The sequence below is a fragment of the Pteronotus mesoamericanus genome, unplaced genomic scaffold (assembly GCF_021234165.1).
Source record: "Pteronotus mesoamericanus isolate MK-2021 breed Mesoamerican mustached bat unplaced genomic scaffold, CSHL_Meso_final contig_639, whole genome shotgun sequence".
NCBI classification, from domain to species: domain Eukaryota; kingdom Metazoa; phylum Chordata; class Mammalia; order Chiroptera; family Mormoopidae; genus Pteronotus; species Pteronotus mesoamericanus.
Genome location: NW_026555223.1, coordinates 396,683 through 412,383, shown reverse-complemented (window position 1 = coordinate 412,383; position 15,701 = coordinate 396,683). Strand labels below are relative to the sequence as shown.

General features: G+C 49.8%; 1 pseudogene; it reads right to left on the bottom strand.

Moving 5' to 3' along the window:
- Positions 1 to 4,384: 4,384 nt before the first annotated feature.
- Positions 4,385 to 13,926, bottom strand: LOC129076659 (cytochrome P450 2F1-like; annotated as a pseudogene).
- Positions 13,927 to 15,701: the final 1,775 nt, after the last annotated feature.

Sequence of the window (15,701 nt, the reverse complement as noted above, 5' to 3'; positions counted from 1 at the left end):
TTTGAGCTCTCAGTTCTCTTCATTCAGAGAACCAGGAGTTCCAGCCCCCAGTGCCACCTCCACGAATCCAGAATTCCGTACACCACCCACTGTCAGGACTACCTCCACGAGTGCACGATGCAGGCTCCAGCTCCATCAAGTTCCCCAGCGGAGGGGGGCGGGGCATGGGCCCCGGGTGTGGGCGGGGTGGGGGCAGGGCCCTCTGTGTCTGAGTGACCGCACTTCAACCTCGCTTGCCTAGATCCCGCAGCAGGAGCGGAAAACAGCAGTGCTGTGATTCCTGTGGTCATCATGCCCTCGATTTTCGATGCCTGTACCCCTTCACCTGTATTTGATTCCTTTGGAGTCTTGGATGGGGGGGACTCAGAGTGGGAGGGCTGGGTGGCTGCGTCCTCTCATTCCCCAGATTTTCCAACCCAAGGTCACCCCACCTTAAAGCCCTAGCACTGCTCTGCCTCCCTAAGCCTGGAGTTTTTGTACCAGCCTCAGCCTCCCCTACTTGGTGACTTTCATGCACCACCATTTTTGTGTCATTACACTTGCCTAACAGCTGCACCTTCCTGAGCCCCTAGTACCTTTGGGTCCATCTTATTTGGCCTGTATTCTTGAATTTCTCTGGACCATGACCTCTGAAAACTGTACCCTGCATAGTCACATACCCAATAGCAACATTTAGGTCAACAACAGACCACACATACAACTGTGGCCCCACGAGATTATAATGGAGCTGGAAAATTCCTATTGCCTGTGGTAAGGTTGTAGCACAAACCCATTGCTCATGTTCTTTGTGGTTTTGTTGGTGTAAACAAACCTGCTGCACTGCCAGTTGTATGAAAGTGTAACACATGCAAGTACATAATACCTCATGGCATTGGCCAATAAATGACCATGTTACTGATTTATGTATTTACTACCCTTTTTAAAATCATTATTTTAGAGTGTACATTTTCTACTTATATTCCAAGAAATGTTTGCAGTGAAACAGTATGCCGTGTTACACCAGCAGCAGCCACATACATCTTTGTGTTTACTGTGTCTCTTGATCACATCATTTTCTCTTGTTCTTGATTGAAAGTCATGTTGTTTTTTACAGTAACATGCTGTACAGGCTTTTAGCCCAGGAGCAAGAGGCTAAACCATACAGCCTAGGCATGTAGTGGGCTGTACCATCTAGATTTGTGTAAGTGCACTCTATGATGTTCTCACAATGACAAAACCACCAAATTTCACATTTCCCAGAACGTATCCCATTGTTAAGTGGTGCATGACTGTACTTCAGATTCCTAAGTACACTCTTTGAGTCCTAAACACATAAAAAACACCCCTGGTGATGTGCCATTAGCCTGGCACTCCTGTGGCCTATGACTGCAATTCCTGGGGACTTATGCCTGAGTCCTTGTCGCGTCCATGCCCACTGCTCTTGGAGCCCTGCATGCTGTACCTGTCTCCCAGATGCTCACTGAGCTAGCCTCCTGGTGTCCATCAGCCTGACGCTTCTGTGCCTCTCCTTATGACTTCTGGGTGACTTTCCACATGTTGGCCCTCTGTATCCCCATAGTTATGCCCTGCCCTGAACTCCTGCCATCTCTATTCCCAATGCTCTGGCTCCCAGATGCTCCCGAATGTCCTATGCCCATGCTGTTGTGCGCTCTGATTGCCAGTCCCCTAGGCCCCTCAGTGGGCACCTCCACCCTAAGGCCAGACCATGATGACGGACAAACTTATGCATCATTCCCACTGACCCTGGTGGGAGGGGCAGTTGGAGGGGGGCAAACTCAGGCCAGGATGGCCCAGTGGTAGGGATGTGGCTGAGCCAGTACTTGGACTAGACTGTTCAGGACTGCGGCCCAACCACCTGCCAGCCCCTGCCTTGCCAGATCCAGCTTTCTGCCAGGTGCCTGGCACAGGGCCCAGACCTGAGGAGAGGGCAGGGGTCTGTGCAGAGTCTAGGGCTGGGCTTGTCTCTAGGAGCGCTGCTCAGAGTCTCTGTCCCTCTTTATTGATTCTGGTTCCATCTCACAGTGTCTTCTTTCCATTCATTCTTAGTATTTCTCTGCTTCTGTTTATCTCTTTCTCTGTCCATCTCTGTTTTATTCTCAGAATCTGTCTCTGTTCATGTCCATTTTCTATCTCTTGCTCTCTCTCTCTTTTCAATATGTTTTTATCTCTCTGTAACCCTCCTAATTTGTCTTTACCTTAATCTTCCAGTTTGTGCTTCCCTGTCTCCCTCCCTCTGTCTTTGTCTCTGTTGTGGGTCTTCCTACCTGTCCACCTTCCTCTGTCTAGGCACCTGGCGACTGGGAGGGGTTGTGGGGCAGGGTGCTGACTCCACAGACGGTGGGGGTGCAGTGGGGCACAGCAAGCATGCACTCCCTGAGCCCCCATCTCACTCTGTCAGGCTCTAAGGAATCCCTTTTATTAGGGTGTCTTCAAGAGCAGGCATTTTGTCTTGTTCACATCTGTGCCCTCTGCACCTAAAATAGTGCTCAACACACAATGGGCACTCAGTAAATATTGGTTGAATGAATACATCACTTTTGTCATCCTAATTTCTGTCTCTGTCTCTAACTCAGACTCTATTTCTCTCAGTCTCTGTCTTTTGCTGAATCCTTGTGATTGTCTCTCTTCCTGCCTCTGTCTGTGCCTCACCTCTTGAGGCTCCTGTCTCTCCATTCCCCATGCCCCACCTTTTCCCCCTCTCAGACCTGTTTCTCTTTGTCTCTGTTCCTTCTTAATTTCTGTTTTAGAATCTCCTTGTCTTCTTTCTCTCTGGACATCTCTGTTTCTCCCTTTCTCTCAGTGCTTCTCCTCCTACTGTCTTTCTCTCTGTCTCCCAGTCTTTGGTTTTCAGGGTCTCTATGTATCTCTGGGTCTCTTCCTGTCTCTCTCTACTTCTCTCTCTGTCTCTTTCTCAGGATCTCTATGTGCCTATCTTTGCCATCTCTCCATCTTTCTCAGGACCTCTGAGTCTCTTTTTCCTTCCCATGGCTGGGCCCTAGGGCAGACTCTGTGGTTGGCCTATGGTGGGAACAATGTGGAGATTAGGAAGAAAATGCCCCATGTAGGGACTGCATATATGCCTCACCTAGCTGGCCCAATGTTCAGCAGAGCATGTCCCAGCTTCTGGACAACTTGGGGAGACCCTGTTCAGGGTACAGCCTCTCAGGCTACCTTTGCCCATGGCTGGGGGCCCATCCCCCCTCCGCTTGACTCTGGCTCAATAAAGCCTATTGAGAAAGCTACTGTCAGCAGGGTGTCAAGCCCAGTCCCAGGTCGGGAGGCCCCAGGACCAGGCCTGCTACCCAACCCCAAAGGGAGGAATTGCCAGACAAATGAATAATCCAAGGAATAGTGTGAGAAACGGGGGACAGTCTCAGTCTTCTGCTGCTTCCCTTCCACATTCATTGCCTTTCCTCTCTGTCTTTCTCTGGTCATTTGTTTCTTTCCTTGTCTCTGTCTTCTGTCCTCTTTGTCTCCCCATGTCTTAGTCTGTGTGTCTCTGTGCTTGCTTCTGTGTTTCAGCTTTGTGAGATTGAGAGGAACAGTGTTGCAGCCGGATGGTCTACTTTCCAATCCCAGCTCTGCCTATTTCTGGCTGTCTCATTCTGGGCAAGTCACTTCACCACTCTGAGCTTCAGTTTGCCCGTCTGTAAAAAGGTATGACATTGCTTTGCCTCATAGGGAGATTTAAGTGAGGAATTTAGAACAGTGTGTGAATGGGAAGCACTATGTGTTAGTACTCGTTAGTTCTCAGTCTCTATGTGTGTTATATCTCCCAATCTCTCACTTTCTCCCTGCTTACATTCCACCTTTGTACAGTGCCCTGTATCTCTTGCAGACCTGTTTAGTATCTCTCTTGGTGCTGTCCTTTTCTCTGCCTTGGTTTCTCTGCCTCTCTGTCTTCAGGCCATCATGACCTTTATATACTAGCCTATCTCCAGGTAACAATTTTCCCCAATTTCTAGCCACCCCATGGGTGAGGGTGAAACTAGCTGCACTTGGGTGTCTTCTTTCTCTGCAGCCAGATCTTCCTTCTCTCCATCCTAGGGACCTATCCTCTTCCCTTTATTCCAGCACTACAGGATAACTTACTAGGAAATGATACAAAAGCCCTCAAGCGGGTGCATAATAGAGCGAGTTCTGTGGGTAAAACAAGGCATGCACCTCATCCTCCCCAAGTCTTTCTCTGCCTCTGGGTGTGCAGACCCGGTAAAGATGGGACTGTAAGGGATGGGCATGCAGCAGGCACGAAGTGAGGGAAAGCGAGTGTGACAGCGAGAGGGTTGGGGGCCCAATGGACCCCGCCATTCCATGAGAAGACGGGCAGAACAACCACTAGGGGCGGGCCTCATAGCCCACAGGCATATCTGAGAGGGCTCGGGCGTCAGCGCGCCAGCAGGCAAAGCTGAAAGGGCCAAGGCAAATCGCCGAGACCCGAACTGAGCTGGGTCAGGTCGATGTCTTCTGGCGCCCCCAGCGGCTGCAGCGAGAAGTTCGGCAGCAGGGTGGTGAGCTAGAGGAAGAGCTCCATGCGCGCCAAGAACTCGCCCCGGCACAGCCGGCGTCCTTCGGAGGTGGCGGTGGAGGAGCGACGACGTAAGATGGGGTGAGGAGCTCCAGCCCCAAATTCCCAGAGGAAAACATACGAGGACAACGGTCTGGGAAGGATGCTTTAAGTAAATCCTAGACCAGAATGGCCTGGCTGACATTGTACAAATGCAACTTTATGGATTCAAATCCTGGCTCTGCCATAATAGTGTTTGTGATCTCGGGCACGCCACAGTTTCTGGGTATTTAAAATGGGGATAATAGTGCCTCAACAGGTTGTTGTGAATGACAAATGCTGGTAAAGTGGTGAGAAGAATATAATGCTTATTGCTTATGTAGGTCTTAGCATGTGCCGTGCACTACACAGCTATTAATTAATTTAATGCCCATAATATCTCCAACAAGCGGGCCCTATTATTATCTCCATTTTATAGATGTGGAAATTGAGGCATAGAGGTGAAGTAACGTATCCAAGGCCATACACCTGGGAGACGACAGAGCTGGATTTTGGCTGCAAAGTCTAGTTCTTAGCCACCACTCTTAAGCCCTTCTCAGAGGCAGCGCCTGGCACACAGTATGCAATATGCGAAGTTACCTATTATTATCTTCCCCCACTTTTTCCCGCTCTCTAATACTGTCTTACACGGGAAAGATTTTTTTTCAGCACAGTGAAGACGGAAGCCAAGAAAAACTGGAACCACTTCACCTGCGCCACCCAGTGGAGAGACTGACAGTGACCACTTCCAAATTAAATTACTCTTCTGCCTTCCCACCTTCCTCCACAAGGGTTTCAGGTATTATCTGCCTGTAGGAGCAGAGTCGGGACGGGGAGAAGGGATATCTCTGCACATCCAAAGCTGAGGATGGATGGGATGAAGTGAGAGGGTTTGGAGGGCTAGGCAGCGTAGGTGGGAATAAGGGGCCTGAATGGCTGAGAATGGCATGAAGGCAGGGCTTTTCCTCAAGCGTTGATTGGCATCCAGGGAATGCTCAGGGTTGAATTCCTGGGGTGTCAGGAACTGACTAGGGTCATAGTGGACTGTGTTAAGGAGGGTGATGATGTTGGTGCCCTCTGTGAATGGGAGGCAGCTTTAGTGGTGCAGAGGGCTGGGAGGTACCCCAGCTCGGCTTTCCATACTGCAGGGCTGGGGGTCCTGGAAACTAGATGGGGTGTATGTGTGCATGCACAGCATAGGACTCCATCAGGGTCCTGGAAATGTGTTTGGGTGTCTGAGGTTCCCAGTGATGGGGTTCCTAGTGATGGATGTTGAAAGTTGTTTTGTTAGGGTCTGAGGCAGGGATGTGGGATACCTGACCCCTCTTCAGGGAACAGAGTCAGGTTTCCTGGGGAGGAATCGAGTCTCTGAGAAGTGTTCAGGCACAGAAGATCCCCAGGATGGAGTCTCAGACCCTGGGGGTTCTGGAGAGGAGTCCTAAGAAGGAAACCTGTTATGGAGATGAGGTCTGGGGTTTAGGACAGGGTCCTGCCCACTATGGTGTGGGATGGGATCCTGGGTAGGGGCTGAAGTTCTGGACTTAAGGGCCTCAGATGTCTGTTGCCCTTAGGGCTTGGTGAGGACTCCAGCTGCTAAGATCTGGGATGTGGATTGCTAGGGACTGGGATCCTTCTTGCTAGAGCCTTGGATACTAGTTGCAAGAGCCTGGGATGCCTCTTTTTGGGGTGTCAAATGCCATTTGTCAGGTGCCTGGCACACTGCAGGTAGCAGGAAGCCTGGAAAAGCTCACCATGTCCTGAATGACGTGGTGAGGCAAGTTCATGGGGGATGACGTCTTCGAAGGGTTGCACCTCATCCATCGCGGCATCTGCGGAAGGCAGAGCTGGCAGCCCCTCGCATCTGACCACTGGGTCGATCTCCAGTACGTGGGAGGGGGAAGTGTAATCAAGGGTATCAGCAGGCTCTATTGGGCTGGGAAGATGTGTGTGCATGTGCGTGGGAGCAGTCCATGCTTCCCGGCTGGGGTGTACTGCAGGGGCTTGTGAGGGTTAGCCAGAACCTCAGAGCAGGGGGGAGGGTTGGGTTCAGAGAAGTCAGTAAGGGCAAAAGTTTGATTTGTGCAAGGGTTGGTGCGGCTGAGGCTTTGGGGCTAGCTGGAGTCCAGGACTTCATGGACTAAGGGCAGGGCTTCGAGGACCAGGCTCGCTGGAGTGTGGATCTTGTGGGGGTGCTGTGTGGGGGCTGAGAGATCAGGTGTGGGGCAGGTGGCACGAGCCCCCTCTGCTGTTGGACTCAGTCCTGGAGGCCAGAGTCCCAGGATAGACCCAGCGGCTGGGTTTGGGCAGAAGGGGTCGCAGACAGAGCTGTGAGGCTGGGTCAGACTGTGTGGGAAGGGACAGTTTCCAGGCAGGCCCGGTGGCTGAGACCCAGGGCCCCAGCTCTGGGTGTCCTGTGGGAACGGAGCTCGGTGACAGCATCGGCAGGGTCAGCTGCAGCCCTCAAAGCAAGGCTATGAGGTTGGGATCTGAGTCGAGGCAGGCTGTGTGGGCTGTGGGAGCCACTTGGGTGGGGTCAGCTTCCGTGTGGGTTAGTGGGTTTGTGGGACCAGGCCTAGGCTGAAGGCTCTAACTTTCAAGCCTGCGGGGCAGGGCCCCGGCTCTCTCTGTGTGGTCAGGGCAGCGCCGTGGGAGCGTTTCCTGGAGAGGGTAGGTGTGCGCACCTAGCACTTTTGGGTACTTCAGGAACACGAGGAGGGCGTGGCACAGCGTGGTGCTCATGGTCTTTGTGCAGCCAAAGAGAGGGTTATGTGTGGTGTTCACCAGGATATCCATGTGGAAGTAGCTCAGCAGATCCTGCTCCTACGGGGGTAAAGGAATGGAGGTGTGAGCCAGAATCCGGAGGTCTTGCCCCCACCGTGACCCCATGCTCGGAGCCTGTGGGCCCCATGCCCCCTAGATCTATGCAAATACTACTGGGTGTCAGTTCAGTCCCTCCTCTGTTCACTTCTTTTTCTCGGGGGATCTGGGAGTGCAGGAGGGTTGGGCAGGGAAAAATATCAGCCGCAGGGCCCACAGTCAACAGATCCTTAATGACTTCTTAGTGAGCTTTTAACTGGCAGTGGCCCCGAATGTCTCCAGGCTACAATGCAGCAGAGCCAGGTGTTCAGCTTCACCTCCCAATGAGGGGAGATCAGACACAGAGCTGCTCAACCACTATCCTTGTTGGTTTGAGGCAGCGGCAGCAGTTCAGACCAAAGGTGGGACTTCGAGGCAGGACTTGTGTGTTGCAGCCTCTCTAGGCTGGGCAGGGCCACTTGGGGCTCAGGTAGACAGAAGAAGATGCATGGAGCCTTGGAGATGCTTGACATGCCTTTATTTGGGAGGGTCACACAGGCCACAAGCCAGTGTCTGGGGAAAGCACGCAGGCAGAAAGTGAAGTAACTATCGTGAGCTGCGCATGCGGTCCTACTCAAGGCTACAGGGCAGTTCATTGCATCCGGGCTCAAGGCCGTGAGACCTGGGCTCAAGGCTGTGGGAACACTGCTTTATCAGACTCCTTCAAGGGTGTGAGGAGCTGCTCCCTCTGGTTACCCACGCATCAGGGTGAGGGAGCCAGACCACCTCCATGTACCTACATCTTACCTCTTCCATCTTGATGAGGAAGCAGTCAATGAAGTCTTGGGGAGAGCCGGTGTTGACAGAGGCCTGGTGGTCGCGGACGCTGCGGACGACGAGGTCCTTCATGCGCCTGAAGTTCTGGAAAAGGCATCCGTGTGGCCGGGCACCCAGTCCAGGAGTCTCGGAAAGATGTATCACTGGGGAGGGGGCAGACTCAGGGGTTTTGGAGGAGCAGGCAGGGTGTGTGTGAGTCAGGATCAGGGTGGTCAGGTGGGCAGGGACGGGGTCTTGAGGGGTCATTAAGTTCGGGAGAGGCTGGTTGGGGGCGGGGACTGTGTATGTATGCTCGTGGTCGCTGCCAAAGACCACCAAGCAGATAATGTACACTGAGTAGTCCAGCGCCAACGCGGAGTCAAAGGGCTCGCCCGCAGATGAGGCGTGGAAAGGGTCAGGGGGCATGCTTGGGAAACACGTGAGCCTCACACCAGGTCTCAGGCAGCAACAGCACTAGTTTGCACAACATCCAACCCAATGTGTATGTGTATCACAACACATACAGTAAGGGCAGCAGAACAGATTGACATGCAATATACAGCAACATAACAACATTGGTGGTACAGGAGACAGCACTGTACAATATTATATGCAGTTCCTGGCAGCTGTACAACCTCACCCAGCAATAACACACAGCAACACAACACCTGACACCCAATGATCCAACAACCAAACTTAGACCATAGAAAATAATACTAAAACAACACACATTCCAACACATTAGCCATTTTACAACAGCAGAGCCCAGAAAACTGGCTCCGGAGTTGAATAGGTACAGCATGGATGTTGGCTTAGACTTTTTGTGGCAGTGTGACTTGGTTGAACTGACTTCCATTCTCTGAGCCTCATTTTTCTCATCTGTGAAACGGACTTGATGACAATTATTTTTTAAAAAAAGATTTTATTTATTTAATTTTAGAGAGGGCAATGGAGAGAGGAAGAAAGGGAGAAAAACTTCAATGTGTGGTTTCATTTCACGCATCCCCTATTGGGGACCTGGCCTGCAACCCAGGCATGTGCCCTACACTGGGAATTGAACCAGGGATGCTTTGGTTCATTGGTCAGTGCTCAGTCCACTGAGCCACACTAGCCAGGGCTGATGACAGTTTTCTAATAGGGCTGTTATAATGGAGTGTGTGGTGGGGAAGTGCTTAGCTAAGAGTGTACCCCATCGTGAGCCTGTTTCAAACCAGGGTGATGTGGTAGGCCGAATAATGGCTCCCCAAACATGTTCATGTGTTCATCTCCAAGACCCTGTGGATACATGGTTAAGTTAAAGCTCTTGGGATGGGGAGATTATTCTGGATTATCTGGCCTAATGTAATCACAACTATCCTTATAAGAGGAAGGCAAAAGCGTCTGAGTAAGAAAAAGTGATGTGAGAGAGAGAGGGATTGGAGGATGCTATATTGCTATCTTTGAAGATGGAGGAAGAGGCCAAAAGCCAAGAAATGTAGGTGGCCTCTAGAGGCTAGAAAAGGCAAGGAGGTTCTCTCCTAGAACGTCCGGAAAGGACAAGCCCTGCTGACCCATTTTAGACTTTCGAACTCCAGATCTGTAAGACAATAAATTTGTGTTGTTTTAAGTTGCTGCATTTGTGACAATTTGTTACAGCAGCAATAGGAAACACATACAGGCAATTATTATTTTACTTATATCACAGCAGTTGATCTCTGCAGTATTACCTGCCACATTCCACCCCTCACTCCAAACCAGCAGGATTTGGAGATCAGGATAGAGGGCTGTTTACTTCTCTGCACCAGATTCTTCTCCTATAAAATGGGGCTTTTAATGGGACCTACTTCTTAGGCCTGGGTGATTTTTCAAGGAGTTAATATACACAAAGTTCTTGGGACAGATCTGGCATATGGTAGGTACCATGTAAATGTTTTACATTTTTATTAACTTTTTTCATGGGTTTGTATCTCAGCTCAGCCACTTCTTGGGCACATGACTTAAACTTTCTGGGACTTAGCTTTGTCACTGTAACAACTTTCTAGGCTTTTTGGGAGGGTAAAACTTGTTAACATATGTGGAGAGTGTAGAACAGTGTATGGTATTCAGTAAGTACTCCATAAGTGGGCATGAGTGTGTTGAATGTGGACTTTGGTGTCAGTAAGACATGGGTTTAAATCTTGGCTCCTCCACTTACCGGCCTTATTACTTCAAGCCTGTTACTTGGCCTCTACATGCCTCCGTTTCCTCATCTGCAAAATGGATTGTTCCAAGGCTTAAGGGGTGTATGTGTGAAAATGTGCTTAGCACAGGGCCCCACACTTGGTGAGTCTCAAGAGCAGCATCATCATGATCACCACCAGCTGTGCTCAGAGTAGCACAGAGAGCAGCAGAGTGGCCACTACTGCAACGTATTTTGCCCCTGAGCCTCAAGGAAACACAGCACCCCAAGCTGATCCACCTCCAGGGGACACCACTCTTACAGCGGGCTAAGAAAGGGGCCTCCTGTTCACACCCAAGTTATGGTATACCTGCCAGTCTTGGCCAATAAGTAGCACAGCTGTGACTTAGGGATATGGATTGCTCTCTGGGACCCCGACCTTCAGTTTTCTGCAGCTCTACCAGCAGGAAGTTGCCTTCCTCCCTGATCTGCTCTTCAATGCTCCTCTTCCCTGTCTCAAAGTTCCGCAGGTTCTGGGTAGGGAAATTGCTGAGGACCTTCCACTGTTCCCCATTGGAGAACATGATGCCCGGGGAGAAGAGGAAGAGCCAGCTCAGCCTCTGACTTGTCTCTGAGGCCGCGGCCACAGGAGTCCACTTTCCTGTCGTTTGTTAGGAGAGAGACTATGAATTTGGAATCTCCCCCAACCCCTTCCCGTAAGCCCTCCCCGAGCCTCCAGGCTGGATCAGATGCCTCTTTTGAGCTTCCACAGGACCCTGGGCTTTCCTCACCACAGTCCTGATCACTCTGCCTCCATTTCCCCCATCACAGGCTTGATCACTCTGCGCTCTCACTGTGTGGTGATGGCTATCTCCTTCACTAAACTGTGAGGGCACGGCAGGGACCTATCTTGGTCACCACTGTGGTACTAGCATTGTCCAGTGCAGGGGTTATCACATAGGAGGTGCTGGTGATAGCTCGGTGACTAATGAATGCGCGAATAAGGGAGAGAAGCAAGAAAAAGGAACACTGAGACATTGGGAACTTATCCAGGAGCTAGACAGCACATGCTGTTTTCTCTCCCTGGAGTCAGGGTCTTTTCATAGGCTAGTTCTTCTTCCCACTGCACTCTTCTCTCCTTGTCTGCTCCTGACAGGTCATGTTCATTTTTTAGGTCTCAGCTTGGAGATCCCTTTCTCCAGGAAGTCATTCCAAGTCCTCGCCCCCTAGCTGGGGCAGGCACTTTCTCTGGGCCCCCATAGCTCCCTGAGCTTCCCCCACCCCTGCCCTGACTGTGACTCTGGGCTGTCACAGTGTGGTACTGGGGCTGTGTCTCCTACTGGACTGGGAGCTACAGTGGGATAAAGCCTTGGGTGTGTTTACTTCTGATTCCTATGGAACCAGCAGAGAACTAGATGCTGCCCTGGCTGGTGTGGCTCAGTGGACTGAGTGCTGGCCTGTGAACCAAAGGGTCACTGGTTCAATTCCCAGTCAGGGCACGTGCCTGGGTTGCAAGCCAGGTCCCCAGTACAGGGTGCACAAGAGGCAACCACATATTGATGTTTCTGTCCCTCTCTTTCTCCCTCCCTTCCCCTCTCTAAAAATAAATAAATAAAATCTTTTTTTCTTAAAAAAAGAACTAGAAGCAAAGGAAGAAAAAGCTATAGTGTATTGTTTTGTGTTGTATGCATCATCTCATCAGTTTCTTATAACAGCCTTCTCATGGTAGCACAGTGAGGGGCAGAGAAGGGAGGACACTTGCCCAAAGGCACACAGCTAGTAAATGGCTGGTTACCCTTTGCCCTCTGTATTGAATAATTAGATGGTAGCTACTTTCAGTAATGGATGATGTATGCACAGATGTTTTCTGTGCAAAAGTATCAAGATGAGTTTCTCAACTGCCCTGTCTTCACCTCCTTGCATCTGGTATATATGGACAGGTGAGGTCATAAGATCAAGCCTAGGGAAGGGGACAGGAAGGAGGAAAGTACACTCAATACAAAATAAGTGGTGATCTCCCCTCCCCTAGAGCTCTTCAATTCCAAATCCTGGGGCACCTGGGACACATCTAATGAAGGGGCTAGCTGCTAGAGATTCTTTAGGAAGAGAAGAATAGTCCAGGATGCAGGCCTCCAGGACCCCTTTTTAAAATCAGAGCAGCTTCTTCCTTTCCTTCTTTTCTTTTCCTCCCTTTTTTCTTTTCTTTTCTTTCCTTTCCTTCCCTTTTTCTTTTTTTCTCTTTCCCTCCCCTCCTCTCATTTATTGGGCCTTGTCATATGGTTTCCTTTAAATAAGAGATTTATCTTAAAAAACAAAAAGAAAAGCCATACGATGAAGTGATTACCAAGCCTAAGAGAACAGGATATTGAGACAGGATAGGTTTGTAGTTAATGATATGAATTACTGCATGGATGGGGATGGAATTGGGTTTGGCTGGGATGGGGATGGCAGTGGGGCATGAAGGGAGTCTGGGGATTGATGACTAATTGGGCTTGAGGTTGGTGATGGGAATGGCGTTGGGTAGAATTAGAAGAATTGGTAGGCGAGGATTGAGATTGAGCTTGGGGCTGGATAGATATATGATGGGGTTGTTTTCGGTGATGGTAGCAGGATTCAGGCTTAAAATGGGAATTGGGTACTGACAACTTCCATAGGTGATTGGGATAGAAGATGGGGTAGAGGCTGAGAAAAATGATAGTGGAGTTCAGTTTGACTAAAGTATTAGGATGGGGTTGATAATATATTTTCACATGGGGTTTGGGAGAGGTTTCAAATGGGAATGGAGGTTGGGGTGAGACACAGTCAGTCTTGCAGGTAGAGATGGAGTTGAGGTTGAAATGGGGAACATGGAGGTAGGATTGATGGGGATTGGGTTGAGGTAGACAATGTGAGCTGGGGCCAGATAATTTGGTCACTTGACTGAGGTGAAAATTTGATGATGTGGTTGGGATAGGGGTAGAGATTGGGAGGAGGATGGGGTTGCAGTTGGACGGAGATGGGGATTGGTATGGAAGTGCCATTCAAGGTGGTGGTAGGATTTGGGGGTGGGAGAGGCGGGATGGACTTCACCCTAGACTAGCACTACCTGTCATCAGTGAGCTCAGTGGCTCTGAATGTCACCAAAATTGGGAGCACAGTCTCCTACTTTATCCCCTCCTTCTATGGGCTAGGGGTGGAGGAGATGGGGAGCAGGCTTACCATTGTCCTCAGTGAAGCTGAAAAAGGTAGGGTAGTAGGCACAGCCATTAAACTCCTCTGCCTGGTCCACAAGGGCCTCCTGCACAGCTTGGTATCCTCTGAGGACCACCACCAGCCTGGGCCCCGGGTGCATTGTGTGCACAGAGCTGTACTCCTTGCTCAGCTGGGAGCAGGAAGGCACATGTCACAGGAGGCTCTGGGGCCAGGGGACCCCTTCCCCTTACCCAACTCTAGGCCCTTGCTCCTTCGTGAGAGGGGTCAGCATGCCTTGCGAGTGAAGCTGCGGCAGGTTTCCCAGGAATGGGAGAGGCTTGGGGCCTGGAATCAGCTGGACCTTACCCCTTGAGCTGAGGGTTAGGAACAGACAGGTAAGAACCAGGAGCAGGAGCAGGATGGCTGTGCTTATACTATCCATGGTGAAGGCAGTTGCAGGCATCTGGGGAAGGGGCAAAGTGGGAGAGGGTAGGGCTGGGGAAGGAGTAGGGTCCCTTCACTCCTAATTTTCCTCTGGAACTTACTTCCCCAGGCCCTGGAAATATGGGCACATGGAGAGAAGAAAGGAGATACAGGGAAGAAGAGACAGGGAAGGGAGGTACAGGGAAGGGAGGTACAAGGGAGGGGACGGAGGAGGGAAGGGGGGAGAGAGAGAGACAAAGAGACAGAGACAGAAAACAGAGGCAGAGGTGGTCAAAATATAGAGAGACAGACAGTAAGAGAGACTGAAATAAAGACAGAGACAGATGGAGAGGGAAAGGAGAGAGAGATAAGAGAGACAAATACACATTGAGTTAATGAGGGATACAGAAAAATAGGGTGCGATACCTAAATATCTATAGGTGTCTGTCCAGCATCTATCTATCTATGTATCCACCATCTCTTATGAGACTGACCTTCACGCAGAAACAGTGATAATGATGAAGATGCACAGGGACAGAGACAGACAAACCAAGGCACAGGATAGAGAGCAAGACAGAGAGAAAATCACAGAAAGAGGGTTGACAGGGAGAGACCAGAGAAAGGAGACAGAAATAGAGAGACACAGAGCTAGAGAAAGACAGGAGACAGAGATGGAGAGGCAGACAGACATGTCCTTACTGAGACACAGAAATCTGCACTGAAAGAAAGAAAGAGTGAGAGAGACAGACCGAGAGAGGGAGAGACAGAGCTAAACACAGACCGAGAGAGATGAGAGTGACAGAGAAAAGAAGGAGAGATGCACAGAGACAGAGATGTAAACAAGTAACATAAATGGAGCCACTTTAAAAGGGAGCGAGAGCCCTGACTGATATGGCTCAGTGAGTTGGGCATCGTCCCGCAAAGCACTGGTTCTTTTCCAGATAAGGGCACAGGCCTGCGTTGTGGGCAGCGTTCCTGGTTGGGCTGTGTGAGAGGCAACTGACTGATGTTTCTATCATACATTGATGTTTCTCTCCTTCTCTTTGTCCCTTCCTTGCCCTCTCTCTAGAAATAAACAAATAAAATTTAAAAAAAAAAGGAATCAGAGCTGCCTTCCCAAAAGAACTGCCGATACCTCTTATGCCTCAGACCTTTGGAATGTTAAAACAGGGACAAATAATGTTTGCACATGTGTACCAAAGAACTGTTTGTAAAAATAACAAGAAAGCAGATATTGTGACTATTGGACTGAAAACTGAATACATCCTTTAGAATTAACGTCACTATGTTATGTAATCTGCACCAATACAAGATCGCACGTTCAGTTCCCTTTCGGTACATGTGCCCAGGATGAGAGTTCAGTCCCCCATCAGTTAGGGTGTTCAAATGGCAGCCAGTGTTTCTCTCTTGCATTGATGTTTCTCTCCCTCTCTCCCTTTCTTCCTGTCTCTCCAAATAAGCACATCTTTGGATTAAAAAAAAAAAGAAAAGAAATACTTTCCTTCTACTGATATACTTGTACCCCTTTCTGTTCTCATGAATACCTCATGGTTTTGCCTTGTTGCCTTGTAACTGGAATACTATTTGGGCTTCTGTCTGATGGTGGTTCCTGAATAGCTATTCCTTTTTTTTTTTTTTAAGATTTTATGTATTTATTTTTAGAGAGAGACAGACAGTAAGAGAGACAGAAATAAAGACAGAGACAGATGGAGAGGGAAAGGAGAGAGAGACTAAGAGAGACAGATACACATTGAGTTAATGAGGGATACAGAAAAATAGAGTGCGATACCTAAATATCTATAGGTGTCTGTCCAG